The sequence below is a fragment of the Enhydra lutris genome, unplaced genomic scaffold (assembly GCF_002288905.1).
Source record: "Enhydra lutris kenyoni isolate GAN:26980312 unplaced genomic scaffold, ASM228890v2 scaffoldscaffold2, whole genome shotgun sequence".
NCBI classification, from domain to species: domain Eukaryota; kingdom Metazoa; phylum Chordata; class Mammalia; order Carnivora; family Mustelidae; genus Enhydra; species Enhydra lutris.
This window is the reverse complement of record NW_019154086.1, coordinates 20,157,330-20,176,741: the sequence shown is the minus strand read 5'-3', so window position 1 is coordinate 20,176,741 and position 19,412 is coordinate 20,157,330.

The window sequence follows — 19,412 nt, the reverse complement described above, 5'->3', positions numbered from 1 at the left end:
ATAATCAGAAACCAAGTCCCTAGTATTACACAGATAAACGCCTTCATCTACTTTGAACACTTAGTAAAGAAACTGACTACGTATAAAGGAAAGTATAAAACAAACCCCCTATATTGGATATTTTGGTGATAATATCTATATGCAATTTCCTCAAACATATGCACATAGAAGTTTGGAAATTTTAGACAAAGATAGACATATCAAGTTAATTCTTGTTTGCTTTCTATTCCAGAAACTCTGTTAAGTTATGAATCTGCTCTAAAAAACACAGATTACAATCTACTTTGGTGGTGTTTTTCTGAAAATATTAATTTCATTAGCTGATAATGTAATAGGCAAACATTTCCTCTTTGAAAATATCCATTTGGGCTAGTCATTTTGGTAGGTATTTGAGTACATTAGGTGATTATAACTATTTCTAAATTACTTATGCAGAAGAGACAGTCTTCATGTTGACCCAAATGTTTGCTTAGTTATGATAAGGTTTTATAAGGATATAAGTCATGTAATTGTATTAGAGGACTTGCTCTAATAAAAACTTGTCAGAGTGTAATGACTGTGAGCTTGAATGGAGCAAAAGCATCCAGGGGGTATGGACAAGGCCCCACATACCCTTTCCTTAGCACTGTTGGCTTGAATCTCAAGTGTTTCAGCTGATTCTTCTCCTCCCCATAAGGATGTATGTACTCACTCAGCTGCCCCGTTCCCTAAGGCTGCTGCTTGCTTTCTCACCTGAGGGGGTACGTACTCTACATGAGCTCACTTTTCTGTGCAGTGAGAGAAGAGACACTCCAAATCTCTCCTAGCTGATCGTTGCCTGCTTAGTTAGGAAATCCCATTTTGTAGGTCATAACTACAGGTTTGGGTCTTACTATCTGTGCTAGAGAGGGAGGGATGGAGGGAGGGGTAGCTCTTCCTCCAGAACAGCACTGTCCAGTAGAAATATAGTATAGCCACATATGTCATTTAGAATTTTTTATAAGCCACATTAAAAGGCTAAAGATGAGCAAGTGAAAATAATTTTAATATATTCTGCTTAATCCAACATATCCAGAATATTGTCATTTTAATATGTACTCAATTACTAATGGGGTATTTTATGTCCTTCTTTTTGTATTACGTTTTTTGGGTTCCAGTGTGTATTTCTTACTTACAGCATGTCTCCATTTGGACTAGTCACAACTTCAGGGCTCAGTAGCCACATGGGCTAGTGGCTATTGGATTGGACAGCGCAGCTATAGAACAACAGGTTCTATAACAGCCATCAGCAAGAGGGAGTCAGTCTTGATGATTTTGTTTGTTCTCGGTGGAACCTGGTGATACAGTGACAATAATTGTCGCCCGGGGAAAACAGTGACCCCCCATCACAGGTAAAATAGCAGACCCACTGTGTTCTACCTGAATAAGCGGGGAAAGGGAATTCATGCTCTCAGGACCTGTTGTGTCTGGACTTTCACACTTCTAATCTTCCCCACTGTCCGCACTGTATAGAGAAGAACATGGGAAGTAGAGAATTCAGGTTGTTGAGTTCATATGGCCCCTAGAGGGGAGTAAAATTGGATTTAAGTCTATCTAATTCTGAAGCCCTCCTACTCTCATTTATGATTCACTGCTAGAGGTCAAATAAAATGCAGGTTTGTTCTCCTAACCTCCAGAGACCTCTCAGTCGTTCTGGGCTGGTACCCAGGAATCTGCATTTTGCTTGCACACCTGTTGGTTCTGATGCGATGGTCCTCTTGCCCCACTTGAGCAACAGTGAGAGGAAGGACCTCTTCCTCATGCCTTTTGATCGTGCAGCTGGCCACCCCCCATCTGCTTTGATGGTCCCTGGAGGAGAGATGAGTTTGAGACATACATCCAGCTTTCTCCCTTTTTGGCCTTTTCTGAAGAGACTACATGCAGGGGATCTTTGGGTTGAAATGAACTGGTTGTGTTCATGCTTTCCAAGAATATGATAGCCACCAAATTAGAGAAAAAATGTTTCAAGGAAATCTCTGCATCTAGGGATGCCAGTTACAACAACAGCAACAAAAAAAGAGAAGATTGTGTACTTAACGAATAAAAGTTACATATTTGTGCTGAATTGGTGGTTTGGAACAACAATAGAACAAAGTTTGGTTGTATCTTGGCCCTGCGTGTGCGTTTTTTTTTTTAAATTTCAAATCTGCCCGTCAGTGTTTCTCTATACAATGTACACAATGTGAACTGCAACATCTTAAATGTTTGGCAGGACATTTGTGCTCATGACATCACATGCTGGGAGGACAGGGAGGCCACTGTAGGGCCGGCCCTGAGGAGAGGCCACATCAGTGCTGCCATTGAGCTGTGCCCACAAAAGAGTGTGTGACAGCCAGATGTGCAGCTTAATGGAGACTGACCCAGAATTGTGGGGGGAGCCTTGGCACATGCTGCTTAATGGCTTGAATAGCAGCTCTTGAGGAATCTATGTTCCTCTCCCTCACGCAGACTCTCAGAGCTCGGGCTTTGTGGCCCTGTGGCCGGGGGAGGGAACGGAGATGGGGGGACTTGTCACTGCTCCATGCCCCATTGTTGAAATGAAAAACGTGGAAATGTTAAGCCATTTCTAGAGGATTCTGGATTTTGGAAGGTGGGAATTGCTTCTGCCGTACCTCAGAATTCACTTCCAAATAGTAAAGGGCACCCAGTTGTCATGGCCTGGGGCCTTTCTTGATTTAAAACAGTTTTTTCTCTTGTGCTGAGTTATAGAGAGCTGAGCTTCTCCAACTATAACGTGCATACAGATCATGGGAGTGGAGGTGTGGGGAGTTTTGTTAAAATGCAGATTCTGAGCCCACAGATCTGGGGTGGGGCCTGGGATTCTGCATTTTGAACAAGCTCTCGGGAGATGCTTTTGGCATAGACTCGCACCTGGAGTAATACATTATATAGAAAAATGAGACAAGAAAAGAAAAAATTACCCATCATTTCATCATTAGAGCAATTTTATATATAAATATATATATTATATGTATATAATATATATATATGGCCATTGTTTCATTGTAAAACAAAAATCTCTAACATACTATACATATAGCTTATAATCTACTCTAAAAAAACTTAATATGTAGAGAACATTTCTTTATATCATTAAATGCTTTTCTGAAACAAAAATTTTACTATCTCCATAATCTTCCATTGTTTGGATGTACAGTAATTTACTCAAGCATTTCCCAAGAATATCTCAGTTATCTCAGTTCCTTTCTAATTCTTCAAAGCAATTTTGCCATGAACATCCTTCTAGGTAAGTCTGGCACATACACATGATGATCCCTTTAAGACTGAATCCTAGGAGGAGTGGCGGGTCCCATATTCCAGCCAGCGTTTTAGGACCAGTCCATTTTTTTGATAAAGGGGCACCTTGAGTGACCCAGGTCTTATAATAGGTTGCAGTTTATCAATGTAATAAATGCTGTTTGAGAAAACTTATTTGAGATATTTAACATTTCAGTTATGTTGATATGGAATTATACAAAGAAATACTGGTAATAAACAGTCAATGGAAATATTCCAGATCACGATGGGAGAAAAGGCATGAGAGGGGAGCTTGCTCTGCGTTAAATTCTGCTTCAGTTGACTCTGGTCTATAGGGAGTGCAGACATGAGCATTTATCTCCAGGAGACCTTGTGTTGCGATGCCCTGGTTAGGAGTGGGAAGTTTTGGGAGCATGGCTTGCTGAATCATTATTCCTTGTTGTATTTGCCAGCCCTCTTCCCCCAATAATCTATTAAACATGACACAGCAACAATAAAGCATGGTAAAAATGAATCACTTGCCCTTACCCCAAACTTTCTAAATGTTAACCCTCTGCATATGCTAGAAAGAGAATTGACCTGGGTTCCCTTGTACTGCTTTTGTTTATTATGTATTGACAAAGGGTCAGAAAAAATGCACATAAAGCAGAGCTTCTAAAGGCATGAAAAGGCCCAGGACTATTGGGGATGAAGGCAGCCTGGGACCTTTGGGTGTTTCCCTTGGTGCTGCTTTGGCTTCCATGTACAGAACAGAACTTCTCAGCACACAGTTAAGGGGCCTCCCTCACCCATTCCAGTCCGCAGGTTGATGTGGGGGTGGGAGGCCTGCTCTTTCCTTCAGTTCTGGGCTGTGCGAAACCCTTCCCCTCTCATGTTGGTCTTTCCTGAGCCAGAACACAGCTCATATTTGCTTCCGTCACAGACTGGCTAAGCAAGGATCTCAAACCATTGCATTCATTATTTCTAAGGTACGGCATAGGGTTCACCAGCATGAGACTCATTCAGTAAATGCAGATTCCTGGGTCCTATCCCAGATCTACAGAGACAGTGTGTGGGGGGGGAGATCCTGGGAATCTGCATTTTATTTTTACCACTTATTATTATTTTTAAAATTTTAATATTTTATTTATTTTTAAAAAAATTTTTAAAAAGATTTTATTTATTTGAGAGAGAGAGAGGAGGGGGGAGGAGAAGAGGAAGAGGGAGGGGGTCTAGCACACTCTGTGCTGAATGTGAAGCCCGAGCCGGGGCTTGATCCCAGGACCCTGAGATTACGACCTGAGCTGAAACCAGGAGTCAGACACTTAACAGAGTCACCCAGGCACCCCTTAAATTTTATTTTTAAGTAATCTCTGCACCCAATGTGGAGCTTGAACTTACAACCCTGAGATCACGAGTCACATGCTCTACTGACTGAGCCAGCCGGCACCCCTGGGAATCTGCATTTTAAATGACTCCCCAGGTGATTCTGATGTACACAAAGTTTGAGAACCATTGAAAAACTTCAGTGAATGTAGGTACTAGAAGAATATCTGGTTGGATGAAGAAACCAGAAGCCAGAAATGTTGGTGATTTACCCAAGGCCATATTCTAGGGAGTCATTTCTCATTTCCTAGGACTGTAAAACAATGGGGTTGTGGTTTGGGGGGAACTGTTCCTTTTTTTTAAAGATTTATTTGAGGAAGAGAGAGAGGGTGAGCGTATGCACGCATGTCAGGGGAGAGGCAGAGGGAGAGAAGATTCAAGCAAACTCCCCTCTGAGTGCAGTGCCCCGATGAGGGACTTGATCTCGCAACCCTGAGATCATGACCTGAGTTGAAATCAAGAGTCGGATGCTTAACTGGCTGAGTCACCCAGGTGCCCCAGAATTCTTCCCTCTTTGAACTAGCCATTCCATGAGACTGAGGTCTTCCTTTGTCTCCCCGACCCTTCCTCCCTGGTCTTGGAGCATGCACCTGACTCAGGCTCAGTCAGTTATGGTTCCTCACGGGAGCCCATCCTTTACTGGAGCTGGGGTCAGAGCACATTCCTCTCGGACAGCCAGAGTGGGACGATGTGAGACTGCAAGTTCTCAGGGCTATGCTTCCAGCCTTGTGGGAAAGTGAACCTGGGAAAATGAAGCCAGATGCAGAGGCAAGTAGTGGCAAAAGAACTGAGCCTAGGGGGCCCAGTTCTGTCATTTCTGATGCCAGCTTTACAAATGCTCTTTGGTTACACAAGCTGGTACCTCTAGCACCCACCCCTCGCCCCGCCCCTTTACTTTCCTAATTGAATTCTTTCCATTGCAACCCAAAGAATTCTGACGAGGCAGAGGCTATAGTTACAGGCACAGTTCCCACAGTGTCCATGCTGGTTTTTGCCTCGTCCTCTGGGCCTTGTGCCTTCCCTCTTGCTAGCTGTGTGGTCTGCATGGCACGCCTTTACCACAATGAAAGGTCCAGAAGACGGATGCCTGACCCAAGTCAGGACAATCAAGTTCTCAGTTCTCTCCTGGACTTTTTCAAACTGAAATTAAAAGAGAGTCTCTTTCCTCCCCAGCTAGGAGAGAATCCTGTGGCCATAGTGTCCCTCAACTGTGTGAAGCACCTTGTCTGTGGGAGTGGAAAGAAAGAACAGAAGAGGGAGATGGCGAGTAGAGAGCCCAGCAACATTCAGGTGTCTGGTTCCAGGAGACCTGGGAGCCACCACCATTGTTTCTGGTTAGAGCTAATCTGAGCTAGGGTGCCATCATTTGTAATAAAAAGAAGTCCTCTCTAATAGAGCGCCCCGTGAATGGTTTGACTTAGACTCAGAGCCTGAGGCCGTCTCCTGTTTGGGCTGCTGCTTTGCGGTAGATTTACGCAGGGTGGATGGCTGTGGTTTCATCACAAGTGTTAACCCTAACTGAAACCCACAGACACCCTCCTCACAGCTGCTACCATTCTCCTCCATGTACCCTCCCTCTCCACCCCCCCCGCCAATACTAACTGCTAAGTCATGCTTCTGGAAGACGGAAACCACCTTAGGATTACAAACAGATTTTAATACAGGGAACTGGTTGTAGATATGGTACAGCTGAAAAGCCAGTTGGGATGATGAGGTAACATAGAGTTGGTAGTAGAAGGAAGCCACCGGCAGGGGATGGAGAAGCAATGGGAAGCGGCCATGGGACCAGAACCCAGAAGCTGGGGCCATCTAGTTAGGGCTGGGACTGCTGTGGGTAGGTGGTAAGGGCTGAGACAGAGGGAGGGGCTGTTCTGTGGGATCTGGGACCATGGAGGAGACTCAACTCCCACTCAAGAAGACACCAAAGCAGAGCGCCTGGATAGCTCTGTCGGTTGTATGTCTACCTTCAGCTCAGGTCATGATCCTGGGACACTCAGATCGAGTCCCACATCCCACGTCAGGCTCCCTGCTCAGTGGGGAGTCTGCTTCTTCCTCTACCCTTCCCCCGCTTGTGTGTGCTCTCATTCTTTCTCTCTCAAATAAATTAAAAAAAAAAAAAAGTTTTTTTTTTGTTTGTTTGTTTTTTTTAACAAAAAGCACCAAAGCAGAGTGAAAGAAGGAGAAATACTCTGGTTTTGCCCTTCCTCCTACCCTCCGGTCTTCTAATAGTGCTTCTCTTTGGCAAAACTTGCCAGAAGTCAGCAGAGGTCAAGGGAGCCTGGGAAATGTACATAGAAGTGTAAGACAAGGGCAGGAAATAGTTCTCAGGGCACATGAGCTGTTGAGTCTGAACATGGTGGAGCCCGTCCAAGGATTAGGGAGAATGAAAGTCTGGAAATTGCTGAGGGCAGAGAGGGTGCAGAGAGGGTGGGTAGGCATTCTCTGAAAGGCTGCCTGTAAGTACTTCACAAATAAGTACTTCCGGGTTTGTTTAAGATATTGATTCAAAACAGATTCCCAAATTTACCTTCCCTGCTGGAACCAGTTTTGCTCTTGATAGCATTCAGGATGTCCCACAGTTCTCTTCAGGTTCAGAGACAATATTGTTTCTCTTACTGTGTTCCCTAGAACCAAAACCAGAAGATTCTGGACCACTTCCTTTCCCATTGGTGCTACATTGGTTGAACCCCCGGGGGGGGGGGGAGGGCCTTCCATCTATCCATTCTCACTGTCTCTTTATTGCCTCAAGACTACATCATCTTCCTGGATGACTCCTTCCTGTCTTCCTTCTACCCATCTTCTGCTTCACGTCTAGACACAAATCTCAACAACATGTGTTTCCCGGGCTTGACATTCTTTGATGGGTTCCCTTTGTCCACTGGATAAAGTGCAAATGCCTTAGCCTGGCATGCAAAGCTTCACAACATGCCCCTCAGATACCTGGCTTTTATTAAAAAGATTTAGATGAAGGTTTTTGGTTATGAGTAAGAGAAACAGACTCTGGAGAGATGAAACAGACAAACAAACAAACAAGGATGGGGCAGAGAAAAGGGATTTTGGAGAACAAGACTTAATTTTTCAGGAAAACCACACTTCGAGAAAGGCAAGCACAAGGACAGTTTCACAAGGGCTCTATTGCTAGGATGAAGGAACTCTAGTTATGTTTAGTTTTTTTGTCCCTCAGCTTAAGATTCAAATACCAGGAAGGGAGCATCTGATTGGGCTACAAGGGTTTGTGTCTGCTCTGGAGCCCATCGCTGAAGCTAGGGAAATTGGAGCAGGCCTGGGTTATATGCTCTAAGTTTCTTTTCCTGTTGGGCGAGAAAGAGCATGGTTTCACCAATGGAAGTTAAGGTGCTTTTACCAGAGAACGGCACACTGATGCTAAGAGAATCCAAAATAATATATGTCCATCACACTCACCAATATCCAAAAGTTTATTCAATCATGAAACTTCTTTTACATTACCTGCCCTACCTTATTACCCTGTGATCTCATCTAGAGAATCTTCTGGAAGGAATCAGTCACCACTAAACAAGGGACATTTTATAAGAACAATCTCCTGGAGGGTTAATTATTACAAATTTTAAAATTGTTCCCTAGAGCTATTTATATTTTCAATAAATCTATAAAGCTATTATTTATGAAAATATCGTCCTCAGTTTTGCTCAGAATAGAACAGAATTCTGAATAAGTTGGCCTTCAGGGTAGAATGCTAGCTACATAATTCACATGTTTTAAGATCTGGGCTTCTGTAGAGTTTATTGGCATTAAGATTTGAAATCTTGCTTATTATTTAAAAAAAATTTGCGAGCTCTTAGAATTTTGATATTCTAAAATAGATTTTAAGAACATCTGCTAAAAGTATATCACTTATGTATTCATTCATTGATTCAGTTAATTAGTTAATTACTTAAGCATTTAATGAGCATCTGTATGTGCCAGCCATGCATTAGCTCCCAGATATAAAAAATAAGCACAGACAGTCCCAGTTCTCAGATAACTCACTGGCTAGGGGCACAGTCTGGTACATCGCGAATAAGGATGCTGTTAGCTTCTTACCATGGTCATCTTTAATCTACTCTGGAAACTGACACCCTGCCTGAAAGAGGAAAATAAAATGCCAACAGATGCACATTAGTGCAAGTTAAAGATAAGAGTTTGCAGAATATCTGATATGTAAAGACGTATTGATTAGGTTTTCTCTCAGCCTTGCACCTTTACTTACGGGTGCTGAAAGTCAGCCAATCCCTTAACCACATCAAGTCTATTGATTTAATTATGAGCAGAACAGTGAGGAGTTGGCAGAAAGGGCCTTCCCCAGGCCTCCACATAATGTCCCGTTGAGACCTTCTGTAGAAGAGCACACTGTGTCTTCTTAGGGCTAGCATTTGGTGGAAGGCGTTACTCTTTGCTAGTCTGATTTAAAAACTTCCTCAGCTGGCACGGACACGAACAGAAAGAGCGTGACCAGGTACCACGGACAGAGTAAAGTGGAGCCATTGACCTCCATGCTGGAAACTGTAGGTGGTCTGAGGGTGCTGAGCGGTTCCCCTCCCAAAATAGGAAGAATAGTGTTTCTTTTCACCGTCGGTTAAAAAACAAACAATAGAAACAAAAGTCTAGGCATCTCTTGAGTGACTCATACAGGCAATACGCTACCACATGAGTCATTTCATGAAATCCATCTCACCAACTGCGAAAGTCTGGCAAGCCATCGTCTTGGCCCAGTATGGTGGTTCTTCCTCACAGACCCCCACCCCCAGGGATCTTTCCAACACACAGCTTCATCAGCCCTTAAACTCATGGTCCTAGATGTCAGCATCTCCATTGCAGGTGGGAAAAGGTTCAAAGAAAAAGGGCAGAGGCCCATGCCCACTGCGTCCTAGGAGAGTTCCCTGAAGCTGCCATAAGAATCTGACTATAGTCAGTCATTGGCCACATCTAGCCTCTGGAGATGCTGGGAAATGCAATCTTCCTCAGGGTGGGCTACATCATTTGCAGTGCCCAGTGTAAAATGAAAATGTGGAGCTCTTTTTAGAAAAAGCAGGAAAAAAGTGTTAAAACTAAACGTAAAACTTTTTCCTTTTTCTATGGTCTCTCTTTTGACTTGTTTTTGTTATTTAATGTTGTTCTAGGTAAAGAAAAATTAAAAATTTAAATTACTAGTATGAATTTTAGCATACTTTTTTTTTTTTAAAGATTATTTGTTAGATAGTGAGTGCACAAGTGTGGGGAAGGGCAGAGGGAGAGGTAGAAACAGACTCCCAGCTGAACCCGATGTGGTACTTAACACACTTAACACACTTAACCAACTGAGCCATTCAGGCACCCCTCATTATTCTTTATATTGTGCAATGTCTGTTTTAAAGGCAAATATAAGGGGCGCCTGGGTGGCTCAGTGGGTTAAAGCCTCTGCCTTCAGCTCAGGTCATGATCCCAGGCCTGGGATTGAGCCCCTCATTGGGCTCTCTGCTCAGCAGGGAGCCTGCTTCCTCCTCTCTCTCTGCCTGCCTCTCTGCCTACTTGTGATCTCTGTCTGTCAAATAAATAAATAAAATCTTTAAAAAAAAAGGCAAATATAAGAATGTTTTACTTTTGGGGCACCTGGGTGGCTCAGTTGTTTAAGTGTTTGCTTTGAGCTCAGGTCCCAATCCTAGGGTCCTGGGATGAAGCCCTATATTGAGCTCCCCGCTCAGAGGGAAGCCTGCTTCTCCCTCTCCATCTGCCCTCCCCACTCATGTTCTCTCTCTGTCTCAAATAAATAAATAAAATAAAATAAAATAAAAAGAACATTTCACTTTTATGCAGAAACTTCAAAATTCCACAGTTTGTATTCGGTAGCTCATATACCATATTAGTATTTAATTCTTATTAGAACTGTGGAAACATTGCATAAAGCTAACTCAACTGTCTTTTATTTTTACTTCTTGATATGCACACAGTTTACCAGCACTCTCTACCTTTGGGTTCCTGATGAGTCAGGAAAGACTGAAATGCCAAGGGACAATAAGTTGCCCCATTTCCCCCCTTCCCTCTCTGTCATCATTTTCAGTGTAAAGTGATTGGTGAATACAGGGAATTAACACAAGGATATGATGGGTTTCTTTGGTCATTTGAGTTTCTTAGATCTATTTCCTTCTTTCTATGTGGAGTGAGTTGTGGTTCCAATGGTAAATATGGCCTCTGGAGATGGTCCCTGCACCTGCTTACTCAGGGTCTTAGTCTATTCAGGCCACCATAACCAAACACAGCCAACTGGGCAGTTTAGAAACAACAGAGATTTATTTTTCACAGTTGGGAGGTTGGAAGCCCCAGATTAAGGCACTAGCATGGGGGAGTTCTGGTAAGAACCCTCCTCCTGGTTCACAGGAAGTCCTCTTGCTGCTGTCTCACATGGTGGAAGGGATAGGGAGCCCCCTGGGGCCTCCTTTATAAAAAGCATTAATCCCATTAGAGCTCCACCCCCAGGACTTAAGCACCTCCTAATGCCATCACTTAGGTATTAAGTGATTAGGATTTCAACATATGAATATTTGGGGTACACCATCAGTCACACCATGGCACTTAGTTATAGACATAACACACTCTCACCTTTGAATTTGCTTTGAATCTTGCTGACCTTCCATACGTCATGGGCCCACTGGAATGCTGTACGCATGGGGCATCATGAACCCTGTATGAAATATGGTGGCAAGAGTTTGTGGATGGCTACTTTCCTGCTGTGTCCTCATGGGGTAGGAAGAAAGAGCAAGCAAACGAGAGAGCTCTAGATTTTCCTTCTTCTTCTTTTTTTTTTTAAACTGATTTTTTAAAAATTACATTCAATTAACCAACATATAGTTCATCATTAGTTTTTGATGTAGTGTTCAATGATTCATTAGTTGCATATAACACCTAGTGCTCATCACATCACGTGCCCTCATTAATACCCATCACCTAGTTACCCCATCCCCCCACCCCCTCCTTTCAGTAACCCTCAGTCTGTTTCCCAGAGTCCAAAGTCTGTCATGGTTCCTTCTTCCTCCTTCTCCTCCTCTTTCTCATCCTCCTCCTCCTTCTTCCTTATTTGTTTTTGAGAGAGAGAGAGAGAGAGATAAAGAGAGTCCCCCCCCCCACTCTATTGAGTGGGGAGCCTGATGCACGGTCAATCTCATGACCCACGAAGTCATGACCTGAGTGGAAACCAAGAATCAGTTGCTCAACCGACTAAGGCACCCAGGTGCCCCCTAGTCTTTCCTTCTTATAGAAACACAAATTCCATCAGGAGCTCCATTGTCATGACCTCATCTAAACTTAATTACCTCTGAAAGTTGCCCTCTCCAAACATCATCACATTGGGGGATTAGGACTTCAACATATGAATTCACGGGGCACACAAAAATCAGTCTATTCAACAATAGGTATCATCCCCTTTCTCCCATGTGAAGAAATCAGGGCTCAGGGAGATGAAGTAAAGAGCCAATGCTATAGAGCTTATTAGTATCAAGAATTGAATCCAGGTGTTCTAAAGCTAAAGCCAGTTCTCATACTGTTCCAGCATACTTGGGGTTTATGAAATGAAGTTAAATTATATTTAACAAAATAGGGTAGAATTAAAATGTCAAAAATAGGCATCTTTCTCATAGGACATTAAAGAGAAGTATAAATTTTACTTAAAATAGTAACAGAGTGCACCATACATGTTTTGTTCATTTAAGTCTTACAATTCCGTGAATTGGGGCTCTCATATACCCATTTTACAGATGAGAACACAGAGGCACAGAGAGGTTAAATAAATTGCCTCAGGCTCCATAGCCAAGATTCTAACCTTTGCAGTCTGCCTGTAAAGCCTGAAGTATTAACCACTATTCTAGCCCTCAAGTGTCATTTACCTCCTAAGAAAGTGGAGTGAATTACTGTGGAAAGCCATTTATTGAAAGGACGGATTCAAAATTAGCCCAAGATTCTTTAACATAAATACTCTCCTTACTGAAAATGTTAGTTTTGGAATAGAGTTAAATTCTGGACCTATTTTCAAAGCAAATATTCTTAGAAAGGGATTGTTTATTTGTAGTCAGTTGGAAAATAAAGGGAACTCAAACTTCTCTGTAGTATTAGGGCTATTGAATATTTGTACCTCTGGAAAGAGGAGAGGTAGACTCATATTCTCCACCACGCCACACATGGATTTTCAGGAAATAAGGGGAATTAGCTACTGAAGGGAGTAAACTCTTATAGGCTTTGAAGTCCTAATGAATGACAGATTATAATCTGTATGTAAAAAGTGAAGTCACATGAGAGTGCCCTTTGCTAGGTATGGGTCACTCTGGCCACTACTGATCAGCAGGGGGATGGGGCAGATGGGGAAGTGTAGGGATGGAACAGGGGACATGGACAGCGTTCAGACTATGGGTTTGGTTTGCAAACAAATACCAAAATGAGTGAGTACACTCTGTTTTTAGCAAAGAAATCACTGGGCTGGAAAGCCCTCAGAATATCAATCACTCAGTAAGACCTCCTTAGGAAAACAATAAGATTTTTATACAGAGCCCTTTTGCAGTTAACCCATTTGGGCTTAAAATTTGAAAATAAAAGAAGAGAGCACTCTAGGTCGGGAGGTCATTCTGAGCTACTTTCAATCTAGCAAAACTCCTAAAAGGGAAGTAGGGCCTCACTTCGGTTTAAAAAAAGAAAAAAAAAAAAGGCTTTAGGATGGCAGGGAGGTCCAGAGTCCTGATTCTTCAGTCCTGTACCTCTCCTTCTAGCCCAAGGGGTTGGGGGGGTGGCGGCGCGATGCCAAGACCAGAAAGCTATCAAAGACTCCCTCTGTGTGTTCGGATTTGGAATGTATTTCTGATGTCATGATAAGAATGAAAGAATCTGGCTGTGTCTGGCTGGAGTAGCTGCGAGCTCTCGGAGGAGAGGAGTGGGGTTTGTGTCCTCCTTGGGGTCCCTCTCCAAACCACGGAGTTTTCCCTGAGCACACCTAACTTTCATTAGAGAGCTTTTTCCATGAACGTGTCTGAACCCTCCTTGAACCCATCTCCGCCTTAGCGCGCACTGTCACTTAGAGTTAACGCGGTCCATATGTTTGCCCCCCATGTGTTGAGTAGTGATTCTTCTCATCTGTCCTCAAACTGTCTCCTGTAATCTGCTTGCTTTGTCTCATCATACAGTAGTCCAGTGGTCCCCACCTCGTTTGCTCACCTCATCTCCTAGCTCCATAAATCAATCTCAGCCCCTGAGAAGGGGCAGCTTTGGAGAGGTGGGTTTTGCACAAGAAGGTTGGTGAACATTCTGCAACTTGAAGGTAGGTGAACGTTCTGCAAGTTGAAGATCTGGGCATAGCAACAGTGGATTAACTTCAATGCATCCCTGTGCTAATCTGTTAAGTGGAAACAAAATGTTCCCAGAATTTGAGAGAAGAAAGCGAAACATGTTTCAATCTCATTTTTTAAAGCACTATATTGCCCTATCATGGTTAAGTGACCAAAATACCTCTAGTTTCCCTCTATGTTCTTTTCACTAACTGGCTGGGCATTTTCTGGAGACAGGAGAATTTCATTATATTCACGAATTCAAATTAGTGTGTTCTTAGGAAAAATACTAGAATGTGCCTTTGTTTGGTCAAGTGAATATCATGATTACATCTTGAGAGTTTGCCAGAAAATGCCACTACTCTTCAATATTTAATTCCTCTCTAATACATTTTTGTAGCTGGATATATAATGCCACATTATTGTCTTTTACTCAGTGGTGTAGCTTAAATTCTAGGACAGCAAAATTTTTAGAGACAATTTCTGTCCCTTTGATTATTACAAAATAAACAGACCATGGCTTACCTAGGAGACCCAGCCCTTTGTGTATTTTTTCAGATTTTGTGCATAGGATTCATGGACCCTTTTTATATCCTGTATTAAATCCTATAAGAAGATTTTCATTCTGCAAAACTTGTTAACTACCTCCTGTTTCTAGAGGAACATATGTTTATGGACCCATCTCCCCAGATGAATAATTATATTAAGGTATTATGTGCAGTATTAGATGTATACAAAAATGTTAAAAGAATGGGAAAAAATGAAATAACATTTTAATTTTATTTCATATTATTTATTAACAATGTCAACTCTTTCTCTTTTCTTTGATCTGGTAATAATAATTTATTAAAGCAATGAATTTGAACCTACTTCATTTTTTAATCCTGGGATAAAAATATTCAAAAGTCTGATTCTTAGGTCAGTTAATTTTACTGTTTGGTTTTAATAGCTGCTTTGGCTGAAAAATATACCTCCTATGAGGACACAGAATAATATAGGAAAAGTATATTATTGGCTGTCTTCCTCAATAATTATACTCATGTCAACCTCCTGCATCTATTTTGCAAATATTCCTGTTAAATGTTGGCAGTTTTCCATCTTCCTTGATGCATTTTAGTTATTTTTATAAACTAATGAGATAGGTTGCATTTCTATATTTCTAAGAAAGTGTTTGAAAACCCATAGAGGTTCTTCATTTGTAAGATTTCTGAAACAGATTTAAAATTTTAAGTTGTCTCTATGTATGGTAAGACATATTATTTTCAGTAATAAAATCACATACATGTCCAAATACCCGTTTTCAAAGTAATCACTCCATTGCACTAATTTCCTTTAAAAGCAGTGTTCTTCATGAGTTGTTATAAGATCACAGAGTAACAATGTTTATTTTGTTTTTATTTGTTTTCTTTTTTCTTTTTGAAGATTTTATTTATTTGAGAGAGAGAAAGCACAACGGGGCGGGGCAGGAGGCAGAGGGAGAGGGAGAGGCAGACTCCTCGCTGAGCAGGGAGCCAGATGTGGGCCTCAATCCCAGGACCCCTGGGATCACGACCAAAGCTGAAGACGGAAGATTGACTGACTGAGCCACCCAGGCGCCCATGTTTATTTTGTTTTGTTTCAAAGATTTTATTTATTCATTTGAGAGAGAGAGAGTGAGTGTGTGGGAGAAAACACAGCATGGGAGGGGGAGAGGGAGAGGGAGAAGCACACTCCCTGCCTAGCAGAGAACCCCACGGGGGGCTGGATCCTGGGACTCCAGGATCATGACCTGAGCCAAAGGCAGACGCCCAACTGACTGAGCTACCCAGGTGCCCTGTACTTTGTTTTTAAATTCTTGTTAGATAGCAAACTTTTGTACTTTCGGCTTCATTGTTTTTGCTGCAATTGACCATTTTATGATTTCTTTGTAGGAATCTTTTTAAATGACTAGCTCTTTTTGTGGGGTCAGTTTTATAAAAACAGATAATGCAATCCCCCTAAATAGGTATTTGTAATATACAAAATATCATAACCTGAATGAAATGGTGAGGGTTATGAGAGTGGGATGGTCTGCCCCTCCACCGTGGTTCTCTGTCTTAGAAGCCCTTAGGGACCCAGATGACCATTAGACCTTCAGAGAGATGGTGTGATGAATATGTGGCTCAACATAATCCATAGAAAGCCACCTAATACAATAGAACACAAATAAAATTAAGCCTTATATTCCACACATTGAATATATTATTATTGTATGTTAATATACATTATAACCATTGAATATAAGGCTTAATCTTGTTCTTTTTTTAGATTAAAATTTTATTTTTTAAAAGAAATTTACCTTTTTAAAAAAAGATTTTATTTATTTGAGACAGAGACAGTGAGAGAGAGCACAAGGAAGGGCAGAGGGAGAAGCAGACTCCCCACTGAGCAGAGAGCCCCAATTCGGGGCTCGGTCCCAGGACCCTGAGATCACGACCTGAGCTGAGGACGGACGCTTAACCGACTGAGCCACCCAGATCAAAATTTTTAGAAAAATAGTTCTAACATTTTCTTTTTTATATTTTTTATATATTTTTATATTTTTTGGATTCTTTTGATCTCTAGCAGGAAAGAGACATATAAACAAATAACTGTATTCAACATATAAAATGTTATATACATTAAGAAAAAAGAATGTTAGAGGAATGTGTGGTTGGGGGAGGAGTGGGTAAGGCAGGGGTTTAATCCCAGAAATTCAGAGAGAGGATACCCTTGAGAAGAGCCTGAAGAATGAATGGGAGTTTGCCTAGTGGACAAGGGGGTCAAGGACATTCAGAAAGACATAAGAGGGTAAGAGGATGTGCCTAGAACACATTCAGGAGTCTGTTGGGGTCAGAATATATGATGCTTGGGGGAGGGTTAGACGGGGGACCGGAGACAGGGCTGGGGTATAGCTGGAAGGAGCTGCATTCTATTGGCAAATGGGAGCGGTGGAGATTTTAAGTAGAGGAATGACCTTAGAGAAAGATATATTTGATTTATATATAAATCATGAACAGTGTGGACATTTTGAAAATAATTATATATATTTTTGGCAGGTGTGGATGAACTTCTGTTCAATCGAGTTTAGCAAATAATTATCAATCATTTTCTGCATGAGAGGCAGTATCCACAAGGCAACATAAAGTTATATTGGCACACATTTTACTCGGGAAAAGCATTAAACTGAATATTTACAATTACATACGCAAATATCTGCATTTGTCCTTCAAAATTATGATGTCTTTTAATATTCTTGACATCTGGAACCAATTAACACTAGTATTTAATTCCTAACAATGGATATGTGAGCCAGGTATCCAAGCTGATGAACTCTCCTTGAGTATGGCTCTCCTCTGCTGAAGAAATAGAAGCATACTCAATTTATACGTGCCAGTGCAGAGAGGGAAATGCCTATGGCATGACATTAAGAGAATAGCTTCTATTATTGTGTTATATTGCTTGGGGGAAATCTGTCAGGGTCCTTTCTTGGTTTGCCATTTAGGACATGGCAAATATTTGGAAAAGCCCTCATAGGAAATAAAAGTCATTTCTGCAAATAAAAGTAAAAATATTTTTTAAAGCACACTTGGGAAAAAACAGAGGAAGTAGGAAAAAGAAAATACAAAATTACCCCAAATCAGACTTCTCAGAGGTATCGAGAAGTCTTCACATATTCTCCTAAATCTTTTGCTATGCATGTATAAAATACATATATTTTTGAAACTAAAAACATACCACATATAACCTTTGCATCCTACTTCTAAAATTTAATAACAAATGAAGATTCTCATGTCATGAAACATTCTGAACACATTTATAGCTGGCTGTGCCGTACTGAGTTCTACAGTTACCCCTTACTTTACTTAAACAACCTCCTGTTTGGGACATTAGGTTGACTTCGATTTTTAGGCATATCCCCCCTGTAATTATAGATATATTCTTTGCCATAAACCTTTGACCATATCTCTGATGATTTATTTTCTTGGGATCAATTTCTAAAAAGTTGAGTTAAAGGATCTCAAGGGAGGTGAATTGTCAAATAATTAAATAGAGCGAGTGAAATTGTTCTCCACTTTGGCAAAATTGTAGGAGGGCCTCTGGACGGTGAAGGAAAACTCGACTTCTATTCATTCAGTCCTTCAACAAATATTCTGTGAATGCCTCCTGCATCCCAGGCTCTGCCCTACGTGCCAAGGTGAGGCAGGAAGGAAGAGAGGTGTGTTCACTGCTCTCATGGCAGTGGTCTGGAAAGTTAGAAATCGCCGGTCAGGGGCACCTGGATGGCTCAATCATTAAGCGTCTGCCTTCGGCTCAGTCATGATCCCAGGATCCTGGGATGGAGCCCCACATCGGGCTCCTTGCTCAGCAGGAAATCTGCTTCTCCCTCTCCCACTCCCCATGCTTGCATTTCCTCTCTCACTATGTCTCTGTCAAATAAATACATAAAACCTTAAAAAAAAAAAAGAAATCACAGGTCAACTTCTTATTTACAGATGAGGAAACAGTTTCCAGAGCCAGCCATGGAGGGCCTAGACTGGAATAAGGTTTCTGTCTGGCAGTCCAAGCCTCTTTGCGTCCCTACCTGCCGTCTGTCCCCTCCAAGTGATCTTGGGGGCTTCCGTTCAGGGTGGGCTTATGGTGTCTTCTGCCTTGATGTGTTCAGATCTAGCTGTCAGCAACGCTGTGAAATGAATGGGGCCAAGTGTGTCTTTGGGACCCTGGTGTCTCCCTTCTGTGTCATTTCACCTCTTGGCATCTCCTCACCCCGCGTCAGGTGCCCAGAGATATCACAGTCTTTTCTCATGACTAGTGAAAATCCAGTTTCTGAGAAGAAACTGGTATCAGTCATTCCTATCTCAACCTGATTTGAGTTAAGACACTGTGTTCCTTCTTCCAAGGGGAGTTAACTGAGGAGGCATTTAAAGATCTCTTTCTCATTGAGGAATGTCAGACTTTGTTTCCAGTCGACGCATTTGGGCGTCCAGGAGCAGATAGGGCAGAGGTGCCCTCCCTCTGCTGGTCCTCAAGGCTCACGGCCTTTCTCCTTCCCATGCCCTTTCCATGGGGTTGGTCAGCCCAATCTCCACCTTTTTGTACAAGATTGACAAGGCTGGGTGACAAAGTTGAGGACCGTTTCCAGGACATTCAAGGGGCTGCTTTGGGTACAGAGCTTCACAGAACAGGGAAACCCCATTGGCTAGGAAACCCCTACCCCGGCCCCATCCTGCCCTGTGAGGAGTGTCTCTGTTAGGAAGGAAATTCAATTAAGGTCTTCCAGCCACCAGAATTGAATTTAGATGGACTATTTCCTCTTTGGATTCTGTGCCAAATTGTATTCCTGCTGCTGTGTTTGAAGTTAATTAGAATCACAAATCATTTGTATTTCCCTTCTCAGAAGGAAAGCCTGCCACTGTACTTATCTCAGCCAGTTAATTGACTTATAGAGGGTTCATACCTTTCTGAAAACCCTCT